A 15,914-nucleotide genomic window follows, 5' to 3' on the forward strand; every position below is an offset into this window, starting at 1 on the left:
TTATTAAGAAAGTTAATTCCAATCAGAGCATGCTTGGATTGGGAGAAAACTGAAGGCTGCAGAATTTAGATGCCAAAGATATTGACTTCTCAAAAAATTTGATATCCATGGGTTTGGTGGGGATAAGGTGATTGTAAGCTTGAGCTTGTGAAGCTTTTGCTTGAGATTGCAAGCACCTTTCAGAAATTGAACCTCACTTTTATGAAGTGGCTAAATAATGAAGTACATATAACAATTTTTCAGGAGCTAATTATATTTTGACAAATATGCTTGAGCGCTACCATTTCATCTTTTCATTGGGAAACATGATTTATCCAACATAATTTATGATCATGAGCACTTAGAGCTTGAGCTGACTTTAAGGGTCATAACATCTATAGGGACAAGGATAAATGGATTCTAAATTATTATAGATCATGCTCTTTTGTGGGAACCAAAGATCGGTTTACTATTGTAGTCTCTTATTGCCAATCTTTTGATTATCGTCTTGTTGGAACTCATTAATTTTGTGACTTTATATATTCATCTATTTATTCCACTTTAATATTCTGGAGTTTTTTCAAAACTTTTTGCAATATGAATATTTAAAATACTAAATTCAAAAAATTAAAAAGATTTAAAAAAATTTCACAGCCCTGTAATGCACCTGCATAGAATATGAGAGAAGCTCTAAAGCTTGGTTCAACACTGGGTTTACAAGCTTTTTTTTTTTTTTTTTTTTTGTTTTTGAGTAATGTGTTTAGATATTTTAAAGCCCTTAATATGATCTCCGCCCGTGGATCATACTGTCAGGTGGTCTTTGAAAGAGTTCACCGTCGTTATAAGTTTATGTAAACACTTGTAATAATTTGAAGCACTTGTAATAATTGGACTCTGTATGTTATTAGAAAGAAAAAGAAGTCACCTAAAGTGGGGGCAGTATAGAAATGTATTGCCCAAATCTACTCGAAACACTCTTGATTGCTCGGGTCATTACCATCACCAAATGGTGCCATCTCTTGATTAAAGTATACATATTGCACATGCTAAATTCTTGCATATGTTACCTGCTTCGCTCCCTCCTGCTCCACCGAACGTTCCTCTCATCAGTATTGTCAAACTATCTAAGCATATTTTACCAAAAAAAAAATTTAAGCATGAGCACTGTGGGTTTATTGGTTTAGATGGAGTGGGCAGTGTTTTGAAGAGAACCCTTCTTTATTCGTTTGTCAGGCCAGTGTGCCGACTTCATAAAGACGGACAGGAACTTGGGAAGAATGATTCCTCAACGGACTCCGCTTCAAATTAAGCCGCTGGAAGTTAACTGCTTGTATAAAACTAAAGTCTGCAATTCTATACTAATTTTATTTGCAGGGTTTTGCTGCAATGCTCCGAAATTTTTTTTAGTCATTTTATTGTTGGCTGTTTTCTATCCATTCATTTTAAGATGGATAATCTATTTATCAGCAACCAATTTTAACTGATCATGTATATGATTGGTGCAATAAATAACTCAAATTTTAATACAATTCGGAAGTCGAAAAGCTAATGGGGTGTTGTTTTGAAAGTTGCACCCCTCCTCTTTCCTCCCTCCATCTCAATGGACCACCACTCCTTCTCGCTGAGGGTCGGCATGTGGTGGTGGGCTCGAGCGATAGAGGAGGAGGAAGAAGGAGGGAGCATGTGGCTGCACGAGTGCAAGCAGTAGAGACGGATGAAGAAGGGTCAGCGGTGGGGTTGCGAGAAGCCAAATGGCAGAGAAGGAAGGAGGGATGGATTGATGGTATGGTTGCAGGAAGGCGAGTTGCAAAAGTGGACGAGGAAGGAGGCAGCGGGCCCGAGTAATAATGGTGGGGCCACAGGAAGATGACCGATGTAGGCAGAGGAGGAAGGGGGCGGCAGCGGCGATAGGGAGGCGAGTGGCGGGCCCGATCAGTGAGGCAGGCGACGACGAGGAGGAGCTACAAAGAAGATGAAAAAGGAGAATAAAAAATAATAAATATTATTTTTTAAAAATAATAAAATATATAAAAAGATATCATTATAATATTTTAAATATTTTTTATAATAAAATATTGTTAAAGAAGTACTGTAGTACTCCTTATTTGAAACATGTAATTAAGATTAAATAATCCTAATCTTTCTCAAAGTTTTGGATAATTACATGATCCCATCCAATGTTTTGAAAATATATACATAACCTCTTAATCAAATATAAAAAAATAAAATTTGAAGAATAAAAAATTATAAGATATTTTGAGACTCGAATAAATTAAATGGTGATGATATTAGTAAAAATTATCAAATAGATTGATAGTTTATTTAATAGAAAAATATTCATAAGGAATTATGTGCCATATATATTATAAAGTTAGACAGTAAAATATATATTTTTAAAATATTTGATGGGATCTGTAATTATCTTAAAGTTTAAGGAACATCATTGTAATTTAACCTATAACTAGCTTAGAATCCCGTACGATGCACGGCATATATTTATTTTTTTAAATAATATTTTTATAAATTAAAATTTTAACATAATATAAAAAATATCATAGATGATATCAAATATTTTAAATTAAAATATAAATTTAAAATATTTAAATAATATAATAATAAGAAGTAACATAATCATTTCTATCTTTTACTGATAGAAAAATCATTTCTTGAATCAACATTTACAGCATTAATTATTTCGAAATTTTCATCATTAAACAGAACATGACCACTTATTTGCATCCCACATATATCTTTTTTCTTCATAGTCTATCAATAACAATAATATATATTTTATTATTATATATTTTTTTATTTTATTGAATTTTCAGTCATCATTAAAGACTTATTCCAGAGAAAAGGTAGAGATAAATTTTTTGATAGTTGAATTGTTAATAACTTCTTAGTCCCAGTAGCTCAGAATTTCATCCAGAATGACTAAGAGATAATGATGATCTATACATATCTGAGATTAGTAGTTTGTGTCCGTTTTGTATGCATTTAAAAATAGATGGTTAAGTAATAGTAGGAGGTAGGCAGTAGTTATATTGTATTTGTATTTATATGCATGATTGTAGTAGTTGACCCATGGGGACAATCCCAATTAATATTTTTTTTGCCCTTGGGTTCAAAGCCAAAAATATGCAGATCTAGTAGAAAAGGGCCTTTATATAATGAATACTTTGTCAGGGTTTAATTGCAAAACACCCCTAAACTAAATTAACTCAACATGGTCTGGTTCAGTCAATTGTCAAAAAGACTTAATTGAATATAGCCTTTATCAAGGGCCTAAATGCAAGATTTTATGTTTAAATAAATAGATCTATGCCGGATTTCAGACCAGGTTGGGACCTAAAATCCGAATCTGTTAGGTCCATCTCTTTCCTCCCTTCTCTTCCTTTCCTGATTGCCGATGGAGAGGAGCTCATGCTTTCTCCACTGATAGTATCTATTTTTTCAAGTCCTCTACCACAACTCAAAAAAAAGAAAAGAAAGAAAAAAAAAATCTCCGCTGACACCAGCCAAATGCGCTTCTCTTTCTCTCTCTCACAAAAGAAACACAACGCACTCAACCCCACATCTATTGTCCAAATGGTCCACATCATCGATCAGTGACACCCGGTTCGTCTCCGCCCAACTATTGTCGGGCTCGAAACTCAAATTAAAATGAAAAAGAAATAAAAGGCCGGGGGTGGGGCAAAGAGAGGGAAGATAGGAGAGAGAGAGAGCAGGAGGGGGGCGGAGAGAGGGAGAGCAGGAAAACAAATGAAAGTGCATTGCAGGCTCGTTGCGATGATTTTTTTCTCTGGAGGGGGAGGGGAGAAGAAATATAGAGAGAAAAATTGTAAATTTCTCCAACTCTTGGGGTGAGGCTCAAGGTTTCTTCGCGCGTCCCCTTCTTGCTGAATCTAGCGTTAGGTCTTTTCTTCCTCCTCTTTCGCATGGCATCGTGGCAGTGCACAAGAGTTGTGAGGGCATGATCCAAAAACGTGAACCACATCGTTGGAGTAGTCGTGGTAGTGGAGAGTTGAGGGGCCGGCTCTCTCTCCATCGTTGGAGGTTTTTTTTTTTTTTAGCAACGTGCCACGAAACTGTTTAGCCACATGTCGAATGAGACGTTAAGGTTGTTCCGTTTTTATATATGTATAATAGATTTATAAAGATTCAACCTACTCCCAAGTCGCCGACTTTAAGTTGCATGTAGATTCAGCCTACTACCAAGTCGCCGACTTTAAGTTGTATGTAGACTCCCACCGCTCTGCCGTAAGCGATGGTTCCTTTCCTTTAGAGCCGGCCCTCCTCGCGGTTTTCGAATTGCCCATGTCTTCCCTCGCGCCGGGACGAGCGTGGCGTCGGCCTTCTTATTCTTCTTTGTGATTCTAGATCAGCACCGCCGTGGACGAGAACAGGAGGAGGAGGAGCTGCAGAAGCTGCCCTCATCGCAGACAAAGCGATCCGTCCTCACTTCCCTAGTGTCTTGCCCTTGCGCTGAAATACCGTGATGGTTCTTGTTGTTCTTTGCAGTTTTATGGTAATTTTCTCAAATATCCTGTTTGCTTCATCGTTCTCAGAGTTCTTGTGATGATTCTTGATTTCTAGTATGGGAATTGGGTCATACATTGGTGATAGTTCTTTAGATTCTATAGATGATTCTTGATTTCTATTTTGGCTGGGTATTGCAGGGTAGGTTTCCTGTTCCTATTTTATTTCTTTTCCTTGGATTCTAGTGATGGTTCTTGTTTGGTTTTGATGTTATATAGTGATCCTCCCTGTTATTTTATGCGCCAGCTGCCACCTCTCCGGGTTTAGTTGATGTGATCGTGGAGATCTGGACATTGCCCCACATGATCGTTTAGAATTCTTGGATTTTGATAATCGTTTCTGCCCCATTGATCTATGATGAAGAAATTTTTGACGTGGCTTCTATCCTTTTTTCAAGTTTATAATAGGTTTGGTGTCTAAGAATATTGTTGGAATTAGGTTTTTTTTATATCTGTTGTTCTTAAGAGGGTTTTTTTTTTTTTTTTTTTTCCAATTTGTAGTGCGGTAGCCATATTGAGTTTTTAGTTGTGCTGTTCTGTTGTTTTTTCTTGCTTTAACCTCGATTTGATCTTGCAGGGGATTATTTGCTTCAGTGATTAAAGTCAGGATTTATGATTCACTATTAATTGTGCTTTGCTCCTATAAATGATGCTACTTAATGTAATTTTTTTTTTGTTTATTTTACTCTTTTGGATGATGTATTGTGCAGTCTTTGTGATGTTTTAATTTGAATGATATTGATAACTAAAGCAAGCTTCTGTCGATATAATGAGGTCTACCCTTGTGATTAACTTTGTCGATGTTAGACTAGTGGATGAGTAGTAGTCTCTTATTGGGTTCATTATGCTGTTATTTCTTGCTCATTGCCCTTTAGGTAGGTCATGCGATCTATGGGTATTTAACCAGATGTCGTCAGAATTTTTATTTCTGTTTCAATCTTTGTGTTTGCTAGTATTCCATAATGTAAACTGCAACCAAGGACTTGAGTATAGAACTTTGAAGTTTTGCTGGTATGGGAATCTTTCCCATTCCTGTGTTCTTGTTTCTTCTTTGAAACCTTGAGATGGTTCTTGACTGGTAGTTTGGATTCGCCATTATATGCCAATTCCTCCATTTTTTTTCTTTTTCTGAATTTCTCATATTGTTCTTGATTTGTAGTTTGGTTTTGTTGTGTTATATTCCTTAATAACTCTCCGATCTTAAGAATCTTGAAGATTTGATAAGCATAGGAATCTTCTGCTTCATTGCTTTTTTTTATAATATATATATTTTTTATTTTCTAATTTTTGAAATCTTCTGCATTGCTGTTGAACCCGTGACAGGTTTATTTACCGTCACTGAAGGATCTAATGTGGCTTTTATTTTCTATCTATATTTCTTTGGACCATGTGTCGAGGGAACTTCCGAGATTGTAGCTTTAGTAAATTAATTTATGTTAATTGATAGCTTTTTTAGTATTCGTAAACTAGGGATCAAATTATGTTGTGATTTTTGGTACCTATGGTGTCAATCTGCTTGAAACTATAGTAAGTGCTATCTATCGTCTACTCCTCCATAGGCAAGTCAAATTGCACTGTGTATGAAAGAAGAAATATTTTAGAAGTTGTTGAAAAAACTGTAAAAGCATAGAATATGCATTGGGAACATGTTTAAGGTATAAATTATAACCTATTAGCTGCACCAAGTTATTAGAACAAGGCATGTTTATGATTATAAATCAAACCTATATTATTTTACAAAATGTAGCCTTTAGTATTCACCTGTCAAATATCTTATCAAAAAATCCATTAGCTTTTAAGTAAGGGAACCTTATAGAAAAACTAATTGAGAAAGGTCACTCTTTGTTAACCTTGAATTCAGCACATGCGATGCACATGACTGATAAAGACAAATGATTTGCTTGAGGCTGAACTGTTATAATCAAAAGACACGTTCCTCAGCTTATGCATTGCATATAATGTTTGTACATTTAATGTGTCACCAAGCTATCTAAATTCACTTTCGCAACTTCCTTTGTCTCTTTGTCTACAAGAACAGCATCGATTATGATTTTTTTTGGGGTAAAATTATGATATATTTTTAAAGCCTTTCCTCTTCTACCTTGTTTACCAACCAAACTCATAACCTCTCTTTCCCCTACCCCCTCGCTCCCTCCCTCTCCCTTTCTCATCTCCTTGTGCAGTCTTCATTAGACCTCAAGTCTCTCCTCTCCATGTCTTGCAGCTGATGACCACCATTTTCTTTGCACCTAAACATTTTTTTAATTTTATGTTCTATATATGCTCTAATGCCAAATTGTTGATGTGTCTGTGGACACTCTGGGAGATTTCGCACCTTAGTCGGGGCTTCAGAGGATGATTCTTCCCCTAGCTCTCTCTTCATGAGTTCTATTTCTAATGCAGATATCTTTCTTGTGTCAATTTTTTTGTCTCTATTACTGTAAATTCCTTGCTTAAACAGCGAAATGCACATGTCCATAGGCACATGTCGTTCGTACATATACCATTTAGTTTAGCAATTGCAATTCTTTCTGTGGTTAAATGTGCAGGCAAAAAAGAAAAAGCTTTCCATTTTCCACTCTCTACTTCCCTTTCTTATTACAATTCAATTTCTGTTTGATGCTTTTCACTGCACTGCAAACACCCCCCCTCCTTTTCTTCTTTCATTGCTTCCCAAAACACTGCGGACAAAACAAAACAACCTTGCCACTGACCCACCTGAAAAAAAGGTCAAATTTGACTTCACCGCTGAAGTAATTCCACCCTGTCCTCCTTTACCGGAAGTGTGTATCAGGACCAAGAATCATAGAAAAGCAGGAGGATGGAGATATTTGTATTTCTGTTCTGTCCTGTTCATTTTGTTTTTCATGTTATCACTTTCCTATTTTCTTTGTAATTTGTATTTTTTGTTAATTTTATTTAGTTCCTTTTCTTTTGTCTAGTTTCTTTTTGTATTCTTTTTAGTTTTCTTTTCTAGTTTTGCTTTGTGTTTTCTTCTGTTTTGCATTTTCTCCAAATTATCTTTTTTATTTTCTTCTATTCTCTTTTGTTATGTTTAGTTTCTCAAATTGTCTTTTTATGCTTTTTAATTTTTCATTTTTTCAATGTGATCTGTTTTATTGTTATTATATTTTGCTATATGGCTTTTAGTCTCGTTAATGTACTGGGTTTTCTGCATATGTTTAGAATTCAATTTATTTTATTTTTTGCAAATTTAGTTTTATATTTCCTTTCTTTGTGATATTGTTCTTGCTTTCTCTTAGTTTTCCATCTTTATGTTTGTTTTTGCAAATACTCTTTTTACTTTGTTTTTTCTATTATCTGCTTTTACATATTCAGATTTTGTTATTATTTTAGTTCGTTTTTAATATCTTGTGCAACTTCTAGTTTGTCCTAAATTCGGGTTTACAATTTTTTGGCTATATGCTAACTACTTTCTGTTGACTTTCCGTCTTTACAATCTCAATTTTGGATCCAGTTGTTTAAGTGAACTTAACATGCTTTTTCACAAGTTAATTTTTCCAGTTTAATTTTTCAGATAGTTGTTATTTGCATTGTGGTTTTTGGTTTTTATATATATCATGTTCTGTATACTTGTTTAATGTTTTGAGTTTTCCTATCTTTTTGCAAACTCAGTTTTATAATTTTCTTTAAAGCTAATTTTTATTTGCTGTTTACTTATTCAACTTTATGTTCATTTTGAGAAATTCAGTTTTGTTTTGCTTTTCTAATTTATTTATTGTATTTTATTATTCTAGTTGGTTTTTCTATCTGGTTTATAAACTTGATTTTGTCTAGTTGCTTGGAATTTGATCCTATACTACTTTTTATAAATTCAACTTTATATACTACCTTCATTCTGCTTTATATGTATTTTCTGTTTATTTCCATCCTATGTTCCTTTCATAGATCCTATTCCTTATTTTCTGTTTTAGGTTATTTCTTTTATTTTTCTTTGTTCCATTATCCGTATTTATGTATTTGGTTTGGAATTTCTTTTGAAATTTGTATTTGATTACATTGCAAATTCAGTTTTCTATTTGATTTTTGTATATTTTTCATTAGAAAATCCGTTTAATTATTGATTTTGCAAGAAAAGGTTGGATTTTTTTTTTTTTGGCAGACTGGTACAAATTTAAGGCTTTCTGTACAATTTTGCCTCAGGGTTTAAGTGGGAGGAGAGTGGCACACATATTTTTAGCAGATTCTGAACACCTGATAGACATATTTTGAAAATCCGATGCACATCACTTTACATGATTGCCTATCTCATATTCCATCATAGGAGCAACATTATCAAGGGACCTCTAAATGTGTATCATTCTGCGACAAGGATAAACCCTGGCATCTTCTTGCATGACTAATAATTAAGTGGATTTTTATACAAAATTCCATTATTTTTAGTGTAATTTGATTTCCTGTTTAATTCTTTGTTTTATGTCCTCTTTCACAAAATCAGTTTTGTATTTTTCCTTTTTCTTGGTTTAGTAATTTTACTTCTATTTTCTTATTTCTTTTGTATTTTGTGTTTATATGTAGTTTTCTCTTTTGGAGTTTAAATTTTCATTTTTTTGAGTTCATTTTTCCTCTTTTATTTTGTTTTTTTACTTTTTTCTTAATTTGACACCTTTTGTTCCCTTGATTTCCTGTTTTTGCTGTTACTTTTGTTTTGTTTATCATCTTTTTTCATATGTTTAGTTCTTCAGTTTTTTCTTCTTCAAAGTCAGGTTTATATTCTCTTCTATTTCTAGCTTTTCAATCTTTTTCTTCAATCTATAATATATACAGTTTTTCATGCCTGTTTTGATTTTATTGTTTGTTTTCTTAGTTTTTTTGACGTAGACAATTCCATATTTTTTTCATAAGTCCTGTTTCATGTTTTTTTTTTTTTAGTTTATTCATCTTGTTTTTCTATAATCCATTCTTTTCTACATTTAATAGAGTTTTCTCCTCTCTAGAGACTACTGAATTAAATAGATTATGCATAGGGGTTTCTTGAGACAACTAACAGAAGTCAAAATGTTTAACTTTTAGAGTTATTTGGTTCATTTCAGTTGAGTAGGTTTTGTTGCGAACATGATACTTTCTTGCAGGGAGTTCTATATTGAATAAGAAAAGATGATTGCTATATGTACTCATTCGGGTTGTCTTGGGCCTTTTAAGAAGGATATGGTGAATTAACCTCATGATCTCATAATAATCGTTGTCAAGTTTTTAAAGGTGGCTTGGAGGGACCAAAAATTGTAACTTAGTAAGGCAAGGCTTTTTTCCCTCTGTTTCATGATTTTCACATCCATTCAGTATTCTCTTCAGGGTTTCCTGAAATGGTTAGGAGCTTTGTCATTTTGCTCTTGATTGATTACATCACATGGTGTCAGATCTGTGCAAGGATTTTTAATAACTAAAATTTGTGTAGTTTTGCTGCATGTAATGGTTACTGGACTTTCCAGTTTTTGTCGATTCATTCTGTCATAGGTTTTCTGTCATATTGGGCAAGGTCATTATCATTACTGTGGTATAATTTTATAATTTTATTATTATGTTGTGTTCAGTCCTTAAAAATGAAATAACTGTTTACTTTATGAATATGATGTTCTTTTGTTTTTTCTTTTTTCTTTCGTCCTTTTCGAACTTCTTGGATTTTGATTGTCTCCTCTAGTAATGGTGATCTGTTATATTAATGGTTTAATAGAAGAACCTTTGCTTAATTCTTGATGGCCATGCAGTGTCTGCCAAAGTTTTTATGGTTAGATTATGGTTGTAATGATCCTTTGCTCTGAGAACCAGGGACATCATATCAGGTTTGCAATAAACTGCGCATTTTTAAAGTGAATCTGTGCCTTTGTAAGATTCATCTAGTTCATTTTATATGAATCAGCTATCTATGGCATGATGTTTTTGATTTTTCCCCCAGTGACTTCCGAGATGGACAGAGAGAACTGATGCTATGATCTTGTAAGAATCATCTTGCTAATTTTGTTGGAGTTGGTTGTATGCCACTTGGTATTTTGAACTTCCTTGTTGTGATTTCTAAGGCAGCTACCAAAGAAAAAAAATTGCAATTCAATTTCTCGTAAGAAATTTCTTCCTTCTTTTGTTTGGATTGGTGCATCTAATTTGATCCCCTCTTGCAGCCTACCTTTGGAATGAATAGAGACTGCTGGTTATCTTGTTCTTCTCAATTGAGTAGTTTGTTTGCTGTGGAGTGTTCGAACTTAATTGCAGGAATTTTTTATTTTGAAAATGTATACTATGTGATTTTTTGGGTTTCTGATTAGAAGAGTTAGCGACTATTTGTTCATATGGTCTGTTGCAGATATTCTTTGGATGATCAAAGTCATATTTCCTATCATCTTTATCAGTCATTAATGTTTGGTAATGTAGAAATGTTTTTTCACTCTGCATATAATGTTCTTGAAAGGGGGTTTTCAATTTATGCTTTCACCACTGCTTGAATTTTGATTGCCATCTCTAGTGGCTGATCTAATGGAGCAATCTTGTGGCAGGGCTCCTTTTTGCCTGTTAGTCAAGATGGATCCACGGTTTCTTCATATATTTATAATCTCTAGAGATTGCAGATAATGGTCTATGAGTCTATCTTTTGCTTTGCAGGCAGTTTGGTTTTTGTGGTGTATTTGGTTAATGATTTCTGATTTTTTTTGGATGGTTAGTGATAGTTTTGAAAATCTCCTAATGTAGTTCATCTCCATCCAGAGATCATGGAGTTTAATAGTGCCTTTTTGGCCTCCTTCACAGTTTGTATTTTGTGCGCTTTTTTCTTTTTTGAAGTTAGATGAATGGTAGCTCTAAAGGATAACTATTCACCTTAGTTCATCCATGAGATGCAATATATATTTTTTTTAAATTTTTAAGTACGTTAGTTGTAATTCTTAGCTAAAGTTTGTTGGCTTGTGAGTTCCTGTTAATTTGTATGGTTCTCTCTTTCTCTCTCTTTGGAGGTGCAGCTTTGATTGTGGATGAAAATGTAGTTGCAATTACCAAGTTTGTTCTTGCAGTGAGTTTTTGTTTGTATTAGTACAAGTATATGCAGAATTCTTCTGATTCATTGAATTATTGAATTTGTGCTTTCATGGTTGTTCTCTTGATTCATCTTCTTTTCTAAAAAGGTGTCAAAATTTTTGATTTAGTTTTTATGTTTTTGCCTAATTAGTATTCATACATGTTCACAGATATGATAAGTTCTGGTTCCAATGAATTGTTTAAAAAAAGATGATAATGCAAGAATCTCTGCCAATTTCTTCTTTATGGTATGGTTTTGGTGGTATTGAAGGTGGGAGTTGGACAGATATATTTTTCAGTAGGTATTTTGTTATGACATAAATGAATTTATGAAGCAGCTACAAGCAGACCTCCATATCCCATGTAATGTCTGGACAACAATGAGCACAGATGTAAAGAACACACCTGTGTGAACACAGTGACAAACATAGTCAATACATGCATGCACACATGCAATAGATCCCCTTGAACCCTAAACCAAAAATTAGACCAACGCTATAACTTCCAAATGATGCACTCACCAACAAGGACCCCCAGCATTTGCTTTGAAGACCTAGTGGATGAGGGCAGCCAGTGGAGAGGGTGAAAAGAAAGAGAACTACCGAAGGGGCAGGTTGCATCAGTGCACCGGAGTATTGAAGCAAGATGCTGATGAGCATTAATGACAGGGAAACCTAAGGTATCAGACGGCTCAATGGTGGTGGGCTGTTCAATGACCATGTCCAAACTAGTTAAATGTTTTCTGTTTTTTTGTTTTCTGATAGTTCTTGACAATTCAGACTTGAAGTCTGTGGTTCTCAAAGGCTTTTTTTTGTTGGTAAATTTGTGAATACTTGTCTTTTTCTTGGTACAGGATTTCATGTAAGTTTCTAGTAGATATAGCTTGTGATCTGACTCATGATATTACTCACATTTTTCCTAATCCTTGTTTGGTTCTACATTCCAGTTTCGCTGAGGCCTTATTTGTTTTGCCTCTTTTATGTTTCCAGATAGTGATGATGTGGGTGCATGGATTTTCTCCATGACATTTTCTGTGCTTTTGGGTTCTTTTTATCTCTAATTTGCTACTTTCTCATTATCATGAGTCATCTAAATTTTTGTAGTTTTCATGCCCCGTTAAGACATTGCTAACAAGTGAATAAAGATAGTGAAGCTATCATTTTTATAAAGTCATCTGTTCATTTAATTTGACTTGGCATTCAGTAGTTTATTTTAGGTAGCTTGAGATGACTAGAAAGAACCAAGGATATGTATTGTAACTTGTAAGAATACATGTCGAAACTCTTGCTTGGAGTACTATTGCATTCTCTGAGATTTACTTGAGACTCAGAGACAATTGATTTTCTTTTCTTATAAGAGTACTTTTTTTTTTTGTTTTATTTTGATTTCATTATAGACTTTTTAAAGTTTTAAAAACTAATAACCATCTGGCTCTAGTTGTTGACAATTTTTTCAGATTACATGCATTTGAATTTTCTTGTAGACATTTATAGGATGGATAGGCAGAATTTGATCTTCAAACTTTTTTCTTTACTATCACTTTGAATCTATACTTTATGTTGTTTAGCAATATAGAAATGCTTTGCCCCCTCCGTGTGGTTGAAACTGGTTCTCTGAGAAGCGGTTTCTTATTTGATGTTTCTGTACCAATTGAATTTTGATCATCTACTCCCTCCTCCAATATTCAATCTCTTTAATCTTTTGATGATATCGCTTCTTACACTTTTAGTTCAAGATGAATCTGTGGTTTCTGCATGTTTTCTCATGATTGCTAGAGGTTATGGTGGGTGATATTTAGATATGATCGCATCTTTTTTGCATATATGGAAGTGAAGTACGTTGTGGAATGTTGCCCTTGTGATGGGTCATGTTTTTTTTGAAAATTGCCTTATGAGTGGTAGTCTTGAAAATATATGTTCTTCTTTATCTCTAATTTTTCAGTTAGATGGTTATGGCAATCTGTCTGTGCCATGAGATGCATCTGATGGTGCTGAGAGTTTCTTTTCTTTCTTCTTCTTCTTCTTCTTCTATTTTTTTGTTTTTTTAAGTGTTTGATAGTGTAAAATGCTTGGGTTATACACACACACATTTATATATTTATGCGCATATATATGCATATAAATTTGGTGATGTTGGTCACTTGTGTCAATGAAGTCTTCGAATCCATAAGTTCTTTCACTTGTTAGTGGAGTACATGTGTACACATTTTTTACAGTTATTGTTGTTGAGTTAATTAAATTTGTGCTCTCATGGGGATCCTTTTATGATGCCCATCTCTGTTCTTCTTCTTCTTTTTTTTTTTAAGATCAAAATTAACCTTCTTTTTTCTCCAAGTAGTTTCTTATATACATGTTCCTGGGTATATTATCAGAGTCCTTTGTATAATATAGGTGCCTTTTTCTTGCTGTTATGGATGTCTTATTAGATATGACAAAGATTCCCATGAATTTCTATCTGAAAGATATAATGGTGAAAAATCCCTGCTGCTTTGCTTTAAAAAACAAATTGTGTTTTGCGAGAATTATTGGTGGTATGGTTTTTTAACTAATTTCTGGACAAGTGTTTAAGCATTTGGCATGTTTTTTTTCCTACTACTTGATGGCTCATCTTAGAAGCTTGTAGTTTTTGCAACATTTTGTTGCTACATATCTATTCTTGGAAATGAGATCATATAATGTTCATGTGAATTTGACTCTGGTGATTGGCATTTCAGGTTTTCCCAGGTGTTTATGGTTCCAAATATTGATGACTTCTACTCCTTTGCCCGATTAAAAAGTTAGCGAATGGGAGTCCTATTATGCTTTTCTTTTGCCTCTTTTTTTGGGTTGTGTGTGCGTGTGTGTCTAAGGATATTTCTACTATAATTTTGTAACTTTGAAATAACCATCCTTCCTCTAAATTCTAATAGGTTCCATGCAGTTAAAATGTTTGTTGCAGGATGGCAAGTGAGGAGTATCAGTATAGTCAGTCGAATAGGTTGTTAAAAAATTCTAATAGGTTGTTTTTGGCACATGGTTTTTTGAATTCTTGCAGATACAGAGCTCTAGAATTTTGTTTCACTAACTGGACATTTTTTTGGTATATTTATTTATGCATCAGTGACAATAGATGCATTTGCTATAGTTCGAGTTGGGAGTGCCCTTGCTTGTTGGTACCCATGCCTTGGGTGCTGTAATAGGCATGCTTGGCGAACACATAGAAACCTTCATTTAATGCATTTTTTTTGATGTGGTTTGAATTGTTAAATCACTAGACTAATGCGTGAGATGGGGTTTATTGTTAGGCCCATAATTCCAGTACATGTTGCTCATCTTCCTCCAAGTATCTACTATTATATGTGTTCCAAATTTGCAATGATCTTATTAGATTTTCTATTCTACATCAATATTTCTTTTTCCCTTTCTACATCCAAGTACAGAATGCAAATTAGGACCAGTGCAGAGAATTTTGAAGATTTGCTACCTAAGAATCTCTTGCTACCTCATTCTTCAAGTTATTTATTAAAACTGAAAGATCTATAATCTATCATGATTTTCCTTTGCTCCAACAGTTATTGATGTTGCGTACTTAATATTTTGTTGAAGTTTGTGGCTGATGAGCTTCCACGAACTTACAGCTTTGGTTTATATATATATATATATATAATGTCATTGGAGTTCCTTCTAATTTATCAACTTGCGATAGATTATGTAGTGATATTTTTGTCACCCATGGCTATTTGTCTGCTTTATTGTTATTGTAATGCCATCTATTACTTCATAGGAAAGTTTAATGCTTCTTGGAGAAGGAGGATGATTTTAAAAAATGTAAAAAAAATGAAAAATTGCTAGAGATGCATTTGACTTTATATAACATATAATCTGCAGCCTATACTGTTTTACAAAATGGAAACCTTAAGATTCCACCTGTCAGATGATTTAACCAAAACAACCATTAAGAAGCAGGAGAATTAAGAAGGAAAAAGAGTACATAAGAGATGGTAGACATGGACAAATTCGTCTATTTCATATCAATTCTAAGAGCTCCTGCATGAAGAAACTCTATAAATATGAAACTTTTTTTAGAAAGGTTAGCTTTTGCAATCTTGAACTTTGTGCTTTGTCATGCATGTAACTGATCGAGAAAAAAATTGATTGTTGGCTGGAATACTCTAATCTGATGATGTGTTACTCAGATTGTGCTGTGCGTGTTAAGTTATTTAACAAGTAATTTGAAGGGTCACTAATTTATCTGACTTCACTTCCATAACTCTGTTTTCCTTTCTTGCTCTAGGGTACAACCTACTCATGATCTATCTTATCTTCTGCTCTGTCCTTGACTGATTTAGCTTAGGTTCTGTCTCTGCCACTCGAATCTTCTTATGCGGTCATTTATTGG

The 15,914-nt window shown here is 33.9% G+C and overlaps 1 long non-coding RNA gene across 1 annotated transcript; it reads left to right on the forward strand.

Annotated features, from left to right (window-relative positions):
- Positions 1–4,166: 4,166 nt before the first annotated feature.
- On the forward strand, positions 4,167–14,547 carry LOC105032290 (uncharacterized). The gene is made up of 2 exons (XR_829781.3): positions 4,167–4,507; positions 14,251–14,547. It is a non-coding gene; the product is annotated as an uncharacterized lncRNA (long non-coding RNA).
- The last annotated feature ends 1,367 nt before the right edge of the window (positions 14,548–15,914 follow it).

This window comes from Elaeis guineensis, chromosome 2 (assembly GCF_000442705.2).
Source record: "Elaeis guineensis isolate ETL-2024a chromosome 2, EG11, whole genome shotgun sequence".
NCBI classification, from domain to species: Eukaryota; Viridiplantae; Streptophyta; class Magnoliopsida; order Arecales; family Arecaceae; genus Elaeis; species Elaeis guineensis.